This window comes from Maylandia zebra, linkage group LG14 (assembly GCF_041146795.1).
Source record: "Maylandia zebra isolate NMK-2024a linkage group LG14, Mzebra_GT3a, whole genome shotgun sequence".
Lineage (NCBI taxonomy): Eukaryota > Metazoa > Chordata > Actinopteri > Cichliformes > Cichlidae > Maylandia > Maylandia zebra.
The window spans coordinates 36,442,646-36,461,978 of NC_135180.1; the positions used below are offsets into that span (position 1 = coordinate 36,442,646).

At 44.2% G+C, this 19,333-nt stretch overlaps 1 protein-coding gene across 1 annotated transcript in view; it reads right to left on the minus strand.

Annotated features, from left to right (window-relative positions):
• LOC106676321 (transient receptor potential cation channel subfamily V member 1-like) overlaps positions 1 to 19,333 on the minus strand; it is an 80,252-nt gene that overhangs the window by 23,326 nt on the left and 37,593 nt on the right. The gene's annotated exons all lie outside the window — the stretch shown is intronic.

Below are 19,333 nucleotides of genomic sequence, written 5' to 3' on the forward strand. Positions count from 1 at the left end.
TGCTGTTAGGACCTCCCTTGCTGGTAAGTACAGGAATTGCGAGGAGCCGGCCATTGCCCACAGGTCTACGGCAGCGCTGCACTCCCAGAGCAGGTGCCTCACCGACTCTGGCGTGCCACAACCAGGCCGGGGACACATGGCTGTTGCAGACATGCCCCAAGAGTGCATAACGGACCTGACTGGGAGGATCCCATGAGCCACCATCCAGGACACATCCCGGAGCTTATGCGAAAGAATGGGACGGCTCACCAAACGCCACACATCTGTGGCTTCACCAATCGAGAGGCCACGCACTGGAGTCACAGCTTCTCGCTCCTGCACAACAGAGATGAGAGACCGGTGTTTAGTTAAAATGTTTAAGTCTTCATTTTCCAAGTTAAAGGAGACTAAAAAGGACTTTAGCTCAGCATAGGCTGGGGGGAGACTAAAAGAGACAGGCACTTTTAGATCCACCGGTATCAATTTTCTCTGTCTTAAGTAGCTCCCCGCCCAAAATCTAACCCACGCCTGCGTTTTGAGGTTACTCGATCGGGCCGTGGCCTGCCTCAGGTGGCTGCTCGTATAGAGACTTCCTACAAACAGATACAGGTCTGGAACCCCCTTTCCTCCATTCTCCTTCATTTTCTTCATTGTCTCCCTTCTAAGTGTCTCCCATTTAGAACCCCATAAGAAGTAGAAAATGGCTCGTTCCAGTTCTAAGAGCACTTTTCGGGGAGGGATAAAGACTGAGCTGACTAAGAGAAGTCGGGGTAAAATCACTGCCTTGATGATTAACACCTTGCCCTCCAAAGTCAGCGTTCTCAGTCCCCAGTAACCCAGCTGTTGCTTCACTTTCCCTATAATTACAGGCCAATTTGTCTTGCCTCCTCCTTCCTTGTCAAACCTGATCCCTAAAATCCTCTGGTCGTTTTGTGTCAGATTCACCTCAAGCCCAGTCAACTCTGTAGCCTCCCATGGTCCATAAAATTGTACCTGAGTCTTATTCTTATTAAGCTTGGAAGCCGAGGCCTTCCCGAACCAGTCAGTCGCTTCAAAAGTCCTCTTCACCGAAGACAGGTCTGTACACAAAATATTGATATTGTCCATGTACAGGACACATTTTGCTACTTGTCCACCACTCCCTGGTATTTCCAAACCCTTTATCCCTTTGTCTCTTCTCAAGATCTGCGCCAGTGGTTCTACGCCGATAACATAAAGGAGTTCAGATAAGGGACACCCCTGACGAACACCGCAGTGTAAGTCCACCGCCCCAGTCAAGATCCCATTAACGACAAATCTACTACCGATCCCACTGTACAACAGTTTTACCCAAGAAATAAACTGCTCTGGAAACCCCATTTTCTGCAGCACTCTAAAGAGATACTGATGCGAGATCCGATCAAAGGCTTTCTCAAAGTCCAAATTTAAGACGATTAGCCGAATGTTTCTATCCCTCGCAAAACAAATGGTGTCCCTGATCAATACGAGGCTATCAGTGATCTTCCTATCCTTAACAGCACAGGCTTGATCCGGGTGAATTATCTGGCTTAGCACAGGGCGTATCCGTGCTGCTAAGAGTTTGCTAAAAAGCTTGCAGTCGCAATTTAGGAGCGCAATTGGTCTCCAATTTTCCATGTCGGTCTTGTCCTTTCCTTTATGAGCAAGAGTGACTACCCCTATTCTAAAACTGTCCGGCAGCCTGTCAAGTTGGCTAAAATCTATAAAAACAGAAAGTAGGTCCGCGGCCAAAATGTCCCAGAAAGTCCGGTAGAATTCCCACGGGAGTCCATCCATCCCTGGGGACTTCCCGTTCTTAAAACTCTTAAGACACTGATTGAGCTCAGTCAATGTAAAGCCTTGGCTCAAAAAACCACTGTCTTCAACAGTCTTGTCGATAAACTCCAAGGTTTGTGTAATATTCTCTCCACTAACATTTTTCCTCCCATATAACTCTTTATAATAATCTTCGATCACTTGCATGATCTCCTCGGTAGTCTCAACTTTTTGTCCGGCTTTGTTCGTTAGTTGAGAAACACAGCCAGACTTGCTCATAATTTTCTTGAAGAAATATCTTGTGCATTTTTCACCTTCATCTCTCTCTTTCTCCCTACTTCTTAAAATAACCCCCCTACTTTTTATGTCCGCAATTACCTGCATTTCCTCCTTGACCTCTTTTATTTCATCGTTAAAATCCATCCCCAATTGGTTTAAACGATAGTACCTCTGTAGTCTTTTCTGCAGCCCCATCCTGCGTCTATCCTCAGCAGCCTTCTTCCTTTTCCCGGCCTGTTTAAAAAATAACTGTGTCCTTTCTTTAACCGTTTCCCACCACTCTGCCCGTGTTTCATAAAAGTCCTGGAGGGTCTGCCACTCACGATACCGCTCCTTATACTGGCTGATCAAATTCTGGTCCTCGAGCAAGGAGCAGTTAAGTCTCCACAGTCCTCTCCCCATCGTCACACACGATGCCAGTGTGATAGTACTGGACAGCATCATGTGATCAGAAAAGAAGACGGGCATCAATCTAGCATCAGTTGGCAAGACATCTCTCACAAACAAATAGTCAATACGAGAGGCCCTAGAGCCATCCCCACTAAACCAGGTATAGCCCTCCTCCCTGGGGTGTACTGCTGCAAAACAGTCAGTTAGTTTAAAATCTCTAACCATCCCCTGTAATAAGAGTGACGTCTTGTCCACTTTAAAATCTTGCCTGGCTCGTTTCCTATCCTTTCTACTTAGGACACAGTTAAAATCCCCCCCCAAATACTAAAGGCACCTTTCCCAACAAATGGGGCAGCAGCTCCTCTAAAAGGTCATATCTTTCATGTTTATCATTAAACCCATAGACATTCAGGAGGTTAAAATCCTACAAGTGCTCTTCCTTCTCTCACCACAGTGCTCCCCTTTACCAGCACAAAGGGGTTTTTAACCAAAACGGCTACTCCATCATTCTTATTTCCATTTGATCCACTCCATATTGATGGTTGTGGCCACATGTCCTGCCACTGGTTATAAGCTTTTAAAAAGGGTATTGCACATTCCTGAAGTAAGATCACATCTGACGTTACAGTATTTAGAAAGGATAACACACTCTGGGCTCTCATTTTGGTCCTAACACTTCTAACATTTATAGTTGAGAAGGTAAGAGCCATAAGGAGTAAGACAAAGGGCAAACTAACCATTTTTAAGTTAAGGGGAGGTAATTCTCCTCAGGGAAAAGACTCAGCCCAGGTTTCAAGGATCCTAACGTCAATTTATTTCTCGTGAACAGAGCTCTTCCTTCACCTCACACGGTTCTGGAGGGAGGGCTGGTGCTCTATTCCCTTTACGGACTCTAGGAGACGGCCTCTGCTGCAGCGCTGCATTAACCATACGATCTTTGGGGGTTGACTGCAAAACTATGTTAAGAAAGGAGACCTCATTTGGCGAGGTAGAGGGGAAGACCCTCTCTGACGGTACTTCAAGTCTTCCCCTCTTTCCTGAAACAATTGTCCCGGAGGACAGTTCTGCCGCAGTTCTCTTTGCCAGCTGGGTATCAGGGGGGGACTGATCTTGGGCGCTATCGCTTGAAGTATTTCCACCTCCTTGTGTTCTACTTTCGACCTGTCCGCCCTCCTCCTCCTCTGAGGTTTCTGGTCGAACAGGCCCTCCATGCTCCTCCCCATTTCCCGCCTCCCCCTGTTCCTCTCCTCCACTCACAGGTTTTGGCACCAAAATCAAATTTTCAGGCCCAGCTGCGTCAATCAAGTCTTCCTCATTACCTATTTCATTCAGGTTTTGCTCTCCAATCAAGCTTGTCCTCTTAAGTTTGTTTGCAAATGACCTAGGGCAATTTCTAAAGAGATGCCCCTCTCCTCCACACAAATTACACTTACGGTCATTTCTACACTCAGAATACGTATGTCCTCTTTCCTTACATTTCCCACAAATGATTTCCTCACATGCTTCCACCAAATGCCCATGCTCCCCACACCTCCGACAGAGCTTTGGCTGCCCCTGGTAGTGAATGTAGCCTCTATTGTCCCCCAAGACTATCATAGATGGGAGATGTTTCAGGCCCCGAAACCCATGGGGGTCTTCCCATTGCTGTATGGGGACCTTCCATGCACAGTTCCAGATTCCGTCCACATCCCTCACCTTCATAGCCTGCCCTTTCACCGTGCAGTATCTTCCCAGCCACACGCAGATGTCTTGAGCACTAACAGTTTCATTAAACATTCTAACAATCACCGTTTTCAAGGTGTTGTCAGTCAGTTTCTCAACAATAAATTCTTCAAATTGCGGTTTCACATTCTCATACCTTATCCAGAAATCCTCCAGATAAACACTTGAGCAAAAGCTCACGTCAAAACCTTTGTTGAATGGGAGGGTCAGGATACAATTCAGGTCATTTGGTGAAAACCCCAACACCTGTTGAATCAATTTCCTGGAAAAATCCAATCTGGACATCTTTGGCAACTCTCCTTCATTTCTAATTAAGCTAAATCGCACACTGTGGTGCCTCCGCATGCCGGCATGGTAGGCCACCATGGTGGAGGCACCACAGAACTAACAAAAGCCTTTAAAAAAGACAAGACAAGGCACAAACAGAGAATATTTTCAAAAAGGGCAAATAGTAACAACACTTACCTTCAAAGTGAGGGGAATCCCAAAGTATTTTCGTAATTCTTTTAGTAGACCAAGCACCCAAAGGAGACGATCGCAGTCTTAGCCCCTGCCGAGAAAACAAGTGTAAACTGATAAGAACTTTTTTCTTTTTCCTTCGAAATTTTTTTTATTGACACTCAAACATAAAAACCAAACACAATCATCTCATTCAATTCTCAATCCCACCCAGTTTAAAAGTTACTTTTTAATTCCCTTCCCCTTTTCCCGTTTCGTTAAAACGTTCAATGGAGCCATCCCGTCCCTTCCCAAGCTGCTGGTGCTCAGAGGGGATCCTCGCCACCTTGCTCCTTCCCACCTGCCTCTCCCGGAGAGTCAGGCCGCTGCTGCTTTGACCTTCCTGTATGAGACTCCGACTCCTCCGTCCGAATGGCACAGAGGCGATTCTTCTTTGTGGCTGCTCTCAAGGCTTGCTGCTTGCGGCACAAATCTCTTTTATTATTGCTGCTGCCATTCGGAGAGCAGCCACGGGGGGGATCTGCATGTGCTTGCTTACCAGCAAGTTTCTGGAGGTCCAGATGGCGTCTTTTATGGCAGCGAGAGTGAGCCACTGCTTTTCAACGTCTTTCCTTTGTGCCTTTGCTCCTTGGCTCACCCCATAGACAGTGTTGGGAAGGTTACTTTTAAAATGTATTCCGTTACAGAATACATGCCCCAAAATGTATTCTGTAACGTATTCCGTTACGTTACTCAATGACAGTAACGTATTCTGAATACTTTGGATTACTTAATATATTATCGTGCTTTTTACAACAACGTGAATGTACTATTACTGTGTGATTTATTACTGTTACTGAAGGTCCGCGACTCCGAACTGTAGTAAAGGGACCTCTGACTAATACGGCGGGGTCCCTGTTGGCTCGTAGCCGAAAAATAGCTTTACTTTGTTGTGTGGGTCAATTTTTCTTGCGAGAGACAGAGAGAGGCGTTGAAAGGCTGCTCCAACGGAACTTATTGTTTTCGGAGGAAAACACAAACACGGTGTACAGTCGAGTCTTAATAGCTTACTTACAACTGGGCTCGTCAGGCACTCTTCTTGGCTGCAGTGGTTATTATTATATTTACATGCTTCCAGCTCCCGTTTTTCCTCGACGACAACTCGTACCTTTCCACTCGCCTTTTTCTCCCTCCTCGCGCTCACAGACACATAACGTGTATGGCAGTCCATTCTCCCTGCAGCACGGACTACACTGCCCATGATGCTACATTCTTTAGAGCTATGCTTGTAGCATTCTGCCTGTTAGCTTAGCACAACAACAACAACGAAAAGGCGCTCTCTCACCCAGGAAACACACAGTCGCAGAGAGAGAGAGAGCGTCGCCCTGTAACCATGGAAACCGTAACGCTGCCGCCTGGAACAACAGAACGTAGCTGTCAAACAAAACCCAAACAGTCCTGACCCGCGACAACATGAAACAGGAAAGTACCCCAGTGTATTCCATTTATTTCAACAAAGTAACTGTATTCTGAATACCACCTTTTTAAACGGTAACTGTAACGGAATACAGTTACTCATATTTTGTATTCTAAATACGTAACGGCGGTACATGTATTCCGTTACTCCCCAACACTGCCCATAGAGTACTAGCTGTGCTGTTAGGACCTCCCTTGCAGGTAAGTACGGGAATTGCGAGGAGCCGGCCATTTCCCACAGGTCTACGGCAGCGCTGCACTCCCAGAGTAGGTGCCTCACCGTCTCTGGCGCGCCACAACCAGGTCGGGGACACATAGCTGTTGCAGACATGCCCCGGGAGTGCATGACGGCCCTGACTGGGAGGATCCCATGGGCCACCATCCAGGACAAATCCCGGAGCTTGTTTAAAAGAATGGGATGGTTCACCATACGCCACACATCTGTGGCTTCTCCAATAGAGAGGCCTCTGACTGGAGTCACAACTGCCCGCTCCTGCACAACAGAAATGAGAGACCGGTGTTTAGTTAAAATGTCCAAGCCTTGATTCTCCAAATTAAAAGAGACTAAAAAGGATTTTAACTCAGCATAGGATGAAGGAAGAGTAAAAGAGACGGGTACTCTAAGATCTACTGGTATAAGTTTTCTCTGTCTTAAATAGCTACCCAACCAAAATCTAACCCACGCCTGTGTTTGGGGGTTGCTACTACGGCCCGTAGCCTGTCTCATGTGGCTGCTCGTATAGAGGCTTCCCACAAACAAATACAAGTCTGGGACTCCCTTTCCTCCATCCTCCTTCATCTTCTTCATTATCTCCCTTCTGAGTCTTTCCCATTTAGAACTCCATAGGAAGTAGAATATGGCCCGTTCCAGTTCTAGCAGCACATTTCTGGGTAGCAGAAAAACTGCGCTAACTAGTAGAAGCAAGGGTAAAATCACTGCCTTAATGACTAACACCTTCCCCTCAAAAGTCAGCGTTCTCAGTCCCCAGAACCCCAGTCGTTGCTTTACTTTCCCTATAATTTCAGGCCAATTTGTCTTACCTCCTCCTTCCTTGTCAAATCTAATCCCTAAAATCCTCTGGTCATTTTGTGCCACGTTCATCTCAAGTCCAGTCAGCTCAGTAGTCCCCCATGGTCCATAAAATCATGCCTGAGTCTTACTCTTGTTGAGCTTGGAAGCTGAGGCCTTCCCAAACCAGTCAGTAGCCTCAAAGGTCCTCTTCACCGATGGAAGGTCTGTACATAAAATGTTAATATCATCCATGTACAGAACGCACTTTGCTGTTTGTCCACCACTCCCAGGTATTTCCATCCCCTTTATTCCTTTATCTTTCCTCAAGATCTGTGCCAGTGGTTCTATACAAATGACATATGGTAGTGCAGACAAAGGGCATCCCTGACGGACACCACAGTGTACCCCCACCTCACTGGTCAGGGTCCCATTGACAACAATTCTACTCCCGATCCCATTATATAGCAGCTTCACCCAAGAAATAAGTCGTTCTGGAAAGCCCATTTTCTGCAGCACTCTAAAGAGATACTGATGTGATATTCGGTCAAAAGCTTTCTCAAAATCCAAATTCAAGACGATTAATCGCTTGTTTCTATCCCTTGCAAAACAAATGGTATCCCTGATCAATACGAGGCTGTCTGCGATCTTCCTGCCCTTTACAGCGCAGGCTTGGTCCGGGTGAATTATCTGACTTAAAACCGGTCGTATCCGTGCTGCTAAGAGCTTACTAAATAACTTGCGATCGCAATTTAGGAGCGTAATTGGTCTCCAATTTCTCAAATCAGTCTTATCTTTGCCTTTGTGAATAAGCGTGACTAAACCTATTCTAAAACTGTCAGGCAATCTGTCCAATTTGCTAAAATCTGTAAACACTGAAAGTAGGTCCGCAGCCAAAATGTCCCAAAAGGTCAGATAAAATTCAATCGACAGTCCATCTATCCCAGGGGACTTCCCACCTTTAAAACTCTTAAGACACTGGTTGAGCTCGGACAATGTAAAAGCTTGCCCTAGAATACCACTAGCCTCAACAGTCTTATCAATAAACTCCAAGGTTTGTGTAATGACTTCTCCGTCCACATTTTTCTCCCCATACAACTCTTTGTAATAATCTTCAATCACCTGCATGATATCCCCGGTATTCTCAACTTTTTGTCCAGCTTTGTTCCTTAATTGAGAAACAACACCAGGTTTACTCATAATTTTTTTTTAAAAAAATCTTGTACATTTTTCACCTTCTTCGCTCTCTTTCTCTCTACTTCTTAAAATGACTCCCTTACTTTTTGTGTCCGCAATCACCTGCATTTCCCTTTTGACCTCTTTAATTTCTTCATTAAATTCAATCCCCCATTGATTTAAGAGATAGTACCTCTGTAGTCGTTTCTGCAACCCCCTCATGCGTCTGTCCTCCGCGGCCTTCTTCTTTTTTCCGGCCTGTTTAAAAAATAACTGTGTCCTTCCCTTCACCATTTCCCACCACAAAGCCCGTGTTTCATAAAGGTCCTGGAGGGTCTGCCATTCACTATACCGCTCCCTGTACTGGCTGACCAGATTCTGGTCCTCCAGCAAGGAGCAGTTAAGTCTCCACACTCCTCTCCCCATCGTCACACCCGAAACAAATGAGATAGTAGTGGACAGCATCATGTGATCAGAAAAGAAGACAGGCATCAATCTAGCCTCAGTTGGTGAAACGTCTCTCACAAACAAGTAGTCAATTCGAGAGGCCCTAGCGCCATCCCCACTAAACCAGGTATAGCCCTCCTCCCTGGGGTGCACTGCTGCAAAACAGTCTGTTAGTTTAAAATCTCTAACCATCCCCTGCAATAAGAGTGACGTCTTATCGACCTTAAAATCTTGTCTGGCTCGTTTCCTGTCTTTCCTGCTTAAAACACAGTTAAAATCCCCCCCAAACACTAAAGGCACCCTCCCCAACAAGTGGGGCTGCAGTGCCTCTAGGACAGGGGTGCTCAATACGTCGATCGCGATCGACCAGTCGATCGCAAAGGTAGTATTGGTAGATCGCATGGCATTAAAAAAATAGATGCCAGCCTATCATCCATCCCGTCACTTGATTGATACAGGGAAGCCAGTCAGATGACAGCAGATTTTTTCTGACGCTTAGGTCGCTGCGCATGCGCAAACAGCGGCGCGAAGTGTAGTAAAACTGACAAGCTAGTCAGCGAGTTAACTCCAATTTTTAGCTCTCGGTTTTTTCTCTTAAACCTGGCCGTCAGCAGCTACTGTCCGGACTATGCATCCCTGGCTGATTCAATTCAGTGCAAGTCATCAGAGTAAACTCAGGTAATGACAAAAAATTTACATAGTTAATTGTGTTGTGAAATATTGGATATTGCGGTTATGCATGTATATACATTGTAGATATAAAGAATCCTCAATATATTTATAAATAAGTATATGTTTTGGATTTTTGTAGTGGGTAGATCATTTTGACTTGGTCATTTTATAAGTAGCTCACATGCGGAAAAAGTGTGAGCACCCCTGCTCTAGGAGATCATATCTCTCGTGTTTATCATTAGACCCATAAACGTTCAAGAGGTTAAAATCCTTTTCCATATATTTCAAATTGACTAAAAGCGCTCTTCCTTCTCTCACCACAGTGCTCCCCTTTACCAGCACGAGGGTTTTTTTTAACCAAGACGGCCACTCCATCATTTTTATTCCTGTTTGATCCACTCCATATTGACGATTGCGGCCACATATCCTGCCACTGATTGTATGCTTTTAAGAAAGGTATTGCACATTCCTGAATTAAAATCACATCTGACGTTACACTATTCAGAAAGGATAACACACTTTGGGCTCTCACTTTGGTCCTAACACTTCTAACATTTATAGATGAGAAGGTCAGAGCCATAAGGAGTAAAACAAGAGGCAAGCTAGTCATTATAAAACTAAAGGGAGTTTGTTCTCCTCAAAAGGCTCAACCCAAGCTTCGGGAGTCGTAACATCAATTTATTTCCCGTGAGCAGAGCTCTTCCTTCACCTCACATGGTTCACGAGGGAGGACTGTCGCTCTATTCCCTTTACAGACTCTAGGTGACGGCCTTTGTCGCAAAGCTGCATTCGCCATACGATCCTTGGGAGTTGACTGTAAAACTATATTAAGGAAGGAAACCTCGTTTGGCGAGTCAGAGGGGAAGACCCTGGAGTCCTCGCCAGAGGAACTCTCTGACGGTGTTTCAAGCCTACCCCTCTTCCCTGAAACAATTGTCCCGGAAGACAATTCTGCTGCAGTCCTCTTTGCCAACTGGGTGTCGGGGGAGGGGTGATCTTGGGCATTGTCACTTGCACCGCTTTCCCCTTCTTGAGCTCCATTCTCCACCTGCCCGCCCATCCCCTCCTCTGAGGTTTCTGGTTGGGCCGGCCTTCCATGCTCCTCCCCATTTCCCGCCTCTCCCTGTTCCTCACCTCCATTCACGGGTTCTGGCGGCAAGTTCAAATTATCGGGCCCAGCTGCATCAATCAAGACAACCTCATTGCCTATTGCACTCAGGTTTTGCTCGTTAATCAGGTTTTTCCCCTTAAGTTTATTTGCAAATGACCTCGGGCAGTCCCTGAAGAGATGACCTTCTCCTCCACACAGATTGCACTTATGGTCATTTTTGCATTCAGCATACGTATGCCCTCTTTCCTTACATTTCCCACAAATGATTTCCTCGCACGCCTCTACCAGATGCCCATGCTCCCCACACCTCCGGCAGAGCTTTGGTTGCCCCTGGTAATGAATGTAGCCTCTATTGTCCCCCAAGACTATTGTTGAAAACACGCAGTTCTTTGAATCTTTGGGCTGAAGGAGGGACAATACTCGGTGTATCAATGCTCAATCAACAATCATTTATTTCCATACAATTCAACAGTCAGAGCATTACAACGTCCGGACGGGAGAGATGCTACCAGAGGGTCAGGCACATGTCTCAAAATGGTGACGGGTTGCTCAGCTTTTTATAGTCTCTAGTGGCCCCCAGCTAGTCGTAAAAGCCAAAACATCACATTTTTTCTCTGTTACAGCGCCTAAGTTATGACCTCGGCAGTTGTTTCTCTGCTTTCTGTAAGGTGGGGGTGTGGAATGTGGTCTGTCTATCTCCCCTGTCTTTAGACACAGAGTCTCCTGCTTACAACCTTCTCTTCATGATTCAACAATTAAGCATGTCAAGAAAACAGTGTAACACATTCCCAGCAGATCAAGGATACAGAGTGATGCACATTTATCTAATGAACTAATATGTGAATATGTTCTGTTAACTCAAAAGTATAATGAGAACTAAACTACATACAGATCACACACTCTATTTTAAAGGGTATAATATGATCTACAGCAGTATTCTAATTCAACTACTTTGATTACATATATAAGGTAACATATAATAACAGAATAATATCACAATACCCTCTTTTGATCTCTCATTAAAGAGATCACTAATAACAAGCACTTCAGCGTTGCAAGGTCCAGGTTTTCTTGATCCTGAGGCCCTCTGTCCCCCTTTAACGGGTGGACCATATGGGGGATGACCTCTGTGTTCACGCAGTTCAGATGCAAGCAAAGTTAGATTTACAACCATAACAGCAGTTACAGATGACACTCCCATCACTCCCCATTTTCCCACAGCTTTATTTTGGTGCTCCAGTTTTCCACTCCCATTTTAATGCCCCCTTATACCTTTCAAATGTACTTAGACTAGAACCTCTGTCTAAGGAGCTTTTAACCTTTATTTTTTGCTGCAGCTACCAGTGTCTTCCAGTTGGGTGATTCTCAGCTTCTTTCTTCGTCCTCCGGGGTTAGACCACCCTTTAGTCATTGCACAGTTCTGGGGATTATTGCGATTTCAAACAAGGATCTGTGTGTTTTGGGGTCACCGCCGTGTCCCCCTTTTTGCCAAGAGCCTCTCGAACCTCGTTGGTCTGGTGTTCCTGGTTTTCGCCAACCCCTTCATGGTTATTGCTGTGTTTGTGGGATCCATCTTCTCCAGGAGCCCAAACGTCATGACACTTGACCCCAGTTGCTGTCTCGGCAGTCCCTACATCTGTCTCTGCTGTGAAGGGTCCTCACATCTCCCCGTCTGGTGTCTGTTCCTTTCTCTGCAAGAGACAGAAAACCAAAACACCTCTCTCCCTAGCCTTGATAATCTAATATTGTTATCCATTGTTGTTCTAATGATTCAAATTTGGTTTAAAATATTATGTTCAGGACCTATTCTAATCATAATCTATGTGTGTGTAAAAGAAATCAAAAATTAGTGAACCCTTTCTAAGTCTAACACATTATAAGCTTACGTTTTACCATAGCTAAATTATTAAACACAAAAATAAACTCATAGAAATTTTCATATCACCATTGTTTGATGTTCAAACTCAACTCCCCCTTTTTGACACACTCCCATGTGTCAATTCATTGGAGCTAGACAATTAAAAGAGAAGGTTAGTGACATCATATCTCAGAAAGTATCAGAAATTCTTCTCTCGAGTACCGTTGCTCCAGCCTTGTCATCCCTGAGGATCTTCGATCCCGAAAATGTCCCTTCTCCTCATGTAATAAAGTCTGTCATCCTTCCATGCCCTGGTAACTGGTCCATCCAGAGCTGTAACATTTTGAAATGTACATACAACAAGCCAAACCACACCTTGGTCACACCAACCCTCTTCTGCCCCGAAGATGTCCAATGCCATCCTAGTATGGACTGTCAAAAGTGGCTTTAACGCTGACTATCCTGACAATCCATTTTATAACGTTTCCTGGTCAGATTTGCCAATCTCTGCACCAGGGTTGTAATAGTTTTGCAATTTTCATCAGTTTTTATTTTTATTTAGCTTCGACTTCAGATTTTCAATTTTATATCAGTTTTAATTAGTTTTTACCAATTCTTTGCTAGTTTAGTGTAGCTTTTATTTTCTGAAAATCCTTAGTTTCAATTTAGTTTTATTTGTGTTTTGCAAAAATTAAGTGTAACAAAATCCCAGTTCCATCATATCAGTCATGCTCTTCTGGTTATCCTTGGGTGTTGAGACTAATAACTATTAACTCTTGCCGCACCGTGTGGTCCTAATTTTGGTTCAAGTGAATTGATAACCTTTTGAAGGCGATTGTTTCACACCTTTATTTAGATGTCCCAGTCCCGTTGTCTCGGGATACATCACGCTGCCTTATCTGGGGTTAGCTGTTTTCTGGGGATGCGGGTTGAGTGGGTGAGCTTCTTCAAGGAGGGGGAGTGTGCTCCCCCTGATGAGGTCTTCTAGGTAAGCTAGGTTAACCTTCTTGTGTGGGCTTTTCAAGTGCACTTTAAGGTTAGTGGGACTTTTAGTTTTATAAATGTCCCTCATGACCCCCTGATGACCCAGTATTTCATTTTTGCACACTGTAGTACACATTTTAGTTTTTGCTTGTAGGTCGCATACGCTACTTGCCACTCCTCTCAGTCCTGATGTTTCTTAGAGAGGGCAACAGTACCTTTAAAATTATATCACACGTGTGGGGGTGTGGCCTTGCCAATTGTTTTGCCCACCTTTTCAAAATGGCTGGCATGCCCACCAGCATATTTCATGGAAAAGAGAAAGGTAAGCTTGATATTTATATTTAAAATGTTTTGTTAAACTCAGATTTTTATTTTATTCTTTTTTGCAAGTACCCCTCCTCGGTGGCGAGAAACTGTTGGTGTGGTCAAGTGGGTGCTCTAGAAACAAACGCTCAGGACAGAACAGTTATCAGTCATGTACTTCCTACAAATTTTGCATATGTTTTATTCCATATTGATCCTCTGAGTGTAATGGTACATTTTAATTTGAAAATATCCAAACTAAACACAATATTTTCTTTATTTACTTTGCTCTTGTTCTTTTGCAGTACCACATCCTATCAAATGTCCCTGTCGATTATATTCTACATTTAATACTTACTATTTCTAGTGAGAACCTAAATCACGTGGACCAATGTTTATTATTGCATATCTCTATTCTGAATGTGGCCAGTCATTCATAGGTATTGTTCAATTTTGGCGATTTTCCTCTATAAAATTTAATTGACTTTTTTACAGTGGCCTGCTATGGTTAATAGTAACATATTCCAGTCATGAGTGATATCAATAGTTATCTCCACTGTAGCATTTGGCATTCCCAATAATATAACATGATACCTTAATCAAAACACAGCTAATATAGCACAGTTTTCTTAATGCAAACATCAGTAACTCAAAATCAGCAACCACAGTGTTAAGTCTGCAGTTCATACTTATGTGAAGCTAGAGTCTCCTCCTCCAGTCTCTCTTATCCTCCTGCTCCTGAAAAAACAAAACAAAACAAAGCGAAGCATCCACCCTTCTCTTGTCGGCTGGGTGAATTGTTTATGAATTGTTTATTGGCATTTACTAATCCTAAAGTGGGTGCAGTCATTGTCTCAGTATCAAGTCAGTCAAAGCTTTTAGTCGTCAGTCCATCACAGTCCATTCACATGCATACCTCCACACACATTCATACCAGATGTTGCTGATAATGGAGTCTCACGCGCAACCTATTCGAGCATCCATCACCAGCAAGATGACGTCATCATTTTAAAGGAAAACAATTCCTTGTTGTTTTTTGGGCCGGATTGACTCGCTGCAATCCTTTTAGACTCAGAACTTCTCAGTGTTCCCTATAAGTGAATTTCTCCCAAGCCAATTACAATCATGGAGAAGCACACTTTGCAACTGTTTACAGTAATAATATTTTATAGCGCTTTAAATTTCAATCTTTCAGGCCTTGTTTAAAGAGCCGATTGTTAAATCATGAACTCACAAAATATCAACATATCACCACCGGTGGATCACACCTCTCAGATGTTTTTTCTCCAGTGCACTGTAACAAAAACGAAAACAGACATAACCAACAAAATACTACTAAAATAACACAAACTAGGGCCCGTTGCAGACATGTCCAAGCATAAAACTATCCCTCTCTCGCTTACGAGAAAGAACACAAGCCAAAGCTCACTGATAAAATCAAGCTAGCGCTAAGCAAAACCAAACAATCAACCAGAAATTCACAGGAACATTTTGCTTCCTGCCGGGACAATATTGTGTGGGAATGAGAAGCTCAGGTGCCGTAACACCTTTTGTTCCTCCTTGAATTAAACCCAATCACAGAAAATGCCGTACTCCGACCTAAAACTTACACTATTAATTCATCATTTTCACTCTGTGCCACTGTTCCTCATCAGGGCTGTGTGAAGCACAGCAAAGAATTCAGTCAAGGCCTTGAGCCATAAACAGACATCACGCACAGACATTGTTTTCATAACCAAACTTTTTTAGACCTTATTAACTCTACATAAATGCCTTCTAGGTGACATATAACACATTCTAAGTATTTAATGGTAATCAATGGCTCCTCATAAAAATTATGCATTGGGATGTTTGTGTGCAGCATTTTGCATATCAGCATAAGCAAAGCATTCTTCATTGCATCAGCGTGTATGTGTGTGTGCGTGTGGATCACTCTTCATTGCACAAGCGTGTGCATGTGTATGTGTGTGCATCACTTCTCAGTGAATCAACATTCCCGTGTGTGTGTGTGTGTGTGTGTGTGTGTGTGTGTGTCATTTCTCACTCACTCAACGAGTGCACGTGTTCATGTGTGTATTTCACTTCATTCTGAATCTGTGTGTTTGGAGACGTGTGTGTGTGTGTGTGTGTTTCTCTTCATTCTGAGTCAGTGCATGTAGATGTGTGTGTTTGTGTGGGTGTGTGTGTGTGTGTGTGTTTGTGTGGGTGTTTGTGTTCATCACTTTCCTGTTCTGGTGTTCTGGGTAAACCACGGCCTGAAGCGTGCCCTGGGGTCCTGCCCCCCTCCTTTTTCAGTTTGTTTGCGACCATTGCTGCTGCTGCTGCTGCTCAAAATTCAGTCCGTCCTGGTTCTGACCCCAATTGGGGCAGTCCTTTCTCCAGTGTCGATGTTCACCGCAGGTGAAACCTGCATCTTCTTCTGTGTTTTTGTCCATTCTGAGGTGCCTTCTGTCCTCAGTTACTCCTCTTGTCTCGGTCACGCCCTTTTTCGCCACCCGATCATCCGTGTTGGTCCATCACTGTCCTGCACAGTGTGAATGCAAAGTTATCAAGGTCAGCATTCTTTCGCTCGGCCTTACTTTTCATTCGGGCTTGGCGGGCGTCTCTTTACAGCTCTGTCAGCTGACGCAGTCTGGGAATTTTTCCCCCGTGTAGTGAAACGGGCCTTAGGTTTAGTGCTCTCCGTCTCGGCTGCATGAGATCACATTCCTGCAGGTCTGTTGACATTCTCAGGTCGTTGTTGTGGGTCCAGCTGTTGCAGCATTTGGTCAGTGTCACGTATGGGGGAGAGCAGGAGTCCAGTCAGCCTCGGCTTTCAGGGCCGGCAAAGCAGCCTGTAATTAAATATGTATAGAAAAAACAAAAACAAAACAAAACAAAAACAAACAAAAAACAAAAACAAACGAACAGGAAAATGTTGTTGTGTTGGCTGTGTTATTCAGAGGGGAGACACACCGGGACCAGGCCCTGTGTCAGCCTTCTCTCCCCCTTTTTTTGTTTTTTGTCTCCCGATATAATCAACTCCTAACCCACCAAGTTGACAGGACAACACCGGTATATGTTAAAATTCTTAAGATCATGTTTAAAAGCCCAAAAAAGGAACTTTCTTTCATTCAGTAATCACTTTTATTAATCAATCAACAGAAAACATGTCACAATTTGAATCTTTTTACCACTAAATTTGTTGCGTCTTGCCTGGTTGGTTAGACCAGTGTTCCTTTTTTTTTTTTTTTTGGTTAAATTGTTGTCCTGCAACCCAGAGGGTTTCTTTGTCAGTAATGTATAGACTTCATCATTTAAGTATGTTAATTTTTCTTTAACCTTGCTGGAAAATCTTCACGTGTTCATGAGTGTAAGCTGTTTCTTCATTGCGTGTATGTGCATTTGTATAAAAGCAGGTTAATTTTATCTTTTCTCAAACTAGGCGTTACCTTAAAAGGAGCCTTTCTCTCAGATTTCTCTGCTTGTGTGTTTTTGTTTCACCTTTTTGTTGTGATGCTCCGGACGCCTTCCCAACCTCCACAAGTCCGTTGGCCCCAATTTTATGTGTTAAAACTTCTCTTAATTTCTCCTCTAATTCTCTCCTCGCTGCTGTCTTTTTCACAGCTGCTGATTCGTGCTGGGTGTGGTTCCCATTACCTATAATTTTGCTTCGGCCGCTGTGCTTGTGGGGGCAGTTGGTCCAGGTCCGCAGCTTCCTGTATTAACACACTAAGAGATTTATTTTAATTTCATTTTCATCACTTTTAAACCGATAAGCAGGCAACACGCCTACCTTGACAGCGTAAACTGTACGCCAGTCTCCCAACACATTCCCCTCTCTACTCCTCCATAATTCTCCACTGCACACCTCTTACTATCTCTCCTTTTTATTTTTATTACACCACAGAGTAATACACCCAATTATGCCCGTCTATCTCTATGTGGCTCCGAATTCCCTCTTTATTCTAATTTCACACTCGTCAGGGGACAGGCACACAACAATTTCAACCACTGAAACGAGGAATTCAACCTTTTTATATTTCTTTACTAAATCTAGACTCAACGTTTGTTCGCAAAATGTGTCTTGTTCTAGTCCGGAAATAAATGTGAACCCGTGATTACACGGTCGTTCCAGTGTTATTTCCGTGGCTATGCGGGGGCCCTCACCTCCCCAAGTCACCACCTCGGCACCCGGACGCCGCCGGTCCTGGCCAAGCGTCCCCGGACAGGAGGGTCGCTACTCCATAGGCAAAGTTCCACAGGTACACTAGGCATCAACCTTTGATCCTAAAATGTGTATTTGCTCTAATGTCCTCCTAATCAAACACATTAACCGTCACTGTCACTGTGTTCACGCTTCACACTCCACACAAAACACACTCAGAGCGCGCCTCAGTCACACTCTCACTCAGTGCGCGCTTCACCCACAAGACAGCACCCAGAGCGCGCCTCGCAGCTTCACACACACTCTCACCCAGAGCGCGCTTTGACACTCACACACAACACTTTTCCTCAGCGGGAATTCTACACAGAAACCTCTGAGCTCAACTATTAGATCTTCTTAAAGCACACTGCACCATAGACCAAAATACCCTTTTCTCTGCGCTTATGACCGCCACCACGGGGCAAAGTCGCATCATAAAAGTGATGCTTGCATCCCCGAAGTTATACCTGACATCATAAACCAGGTGTTGCTATTTACTTAAATTTTTACTTTGTATTATGACCGCAGCCCTTTATACTCGACTGACGCCACAAACCACCGTCAAAACCTCTATCAAATGTACTAAAACTAGCACCAACCACTACTGCACTTCACGGCCGCACCACCGGAACACGCCGTATCATAAACCAAACCTACGGACGTGTTTCGCTCTCGCGTTGCCAGCGTCCAACTGCACCGTGAAGCCAGCATCTGCTTGTCCTTAAATCAACTTCTATTTCATAGCCGGCAAAAGCCAGGACATCACTGACACCATAAACAAAATAAACAAACCTCGACTTCAATGTACTGAACTAATGGCCGCGTCTTCAGAAGAAATTCTAACGTATTATTGCTACAGAAGCCAGTATTAGACAAAATTAAATGTGGAAGGTAAAGTGGCTGCAACTAGCTCAACGTAGTATCTTATTAGTTTCTCGGTAGAAGCAGTTTACTGCAACTAGCTCAACGTAGTGTCTTATTAGTTTCTCGGTAGAAGCAGTTTATTTAACACACTGGAATTCAGCCTCAACTTATGTTGTTAGTATCTTGCGCCAAAAACCAGACACCGACCAATTTACTGTGAAAATACATGTGACTCAGCGAACAGATTAATTTGGAAAGCCCAATATGCACATTTGGTATTTGTAATACAACAGGCTGTGCTTACCTTTTTATTTTTGGACCGGTCCTCTGTTCACTTTGCCCCACGATCTCACCAAAGGCCAAATCTACACCTCCTCAGCACACCAAAGATCCGGGTCACACGGCACCAAGTTGTTGAAAACACGCAGTTCTTTGAATCTTTGGGCTGAAGGAGGGACAATACTCGGTGTATCAATGCTCAATCAACAATCATTTATTTCCATACAATTCAACAGTCAGAGCATTACAACGTCCGGACGGGAGAGATGCTACCAGAGGGTCAGGCACATGTCTCAAAATGGTGACGGGTTGCTCAGCTTTTTATAGTCTCTAGTGGCCCCCAGCTAGTCGTAAAAGCCAAAACATCACATTTTTTCTCTGTTACAG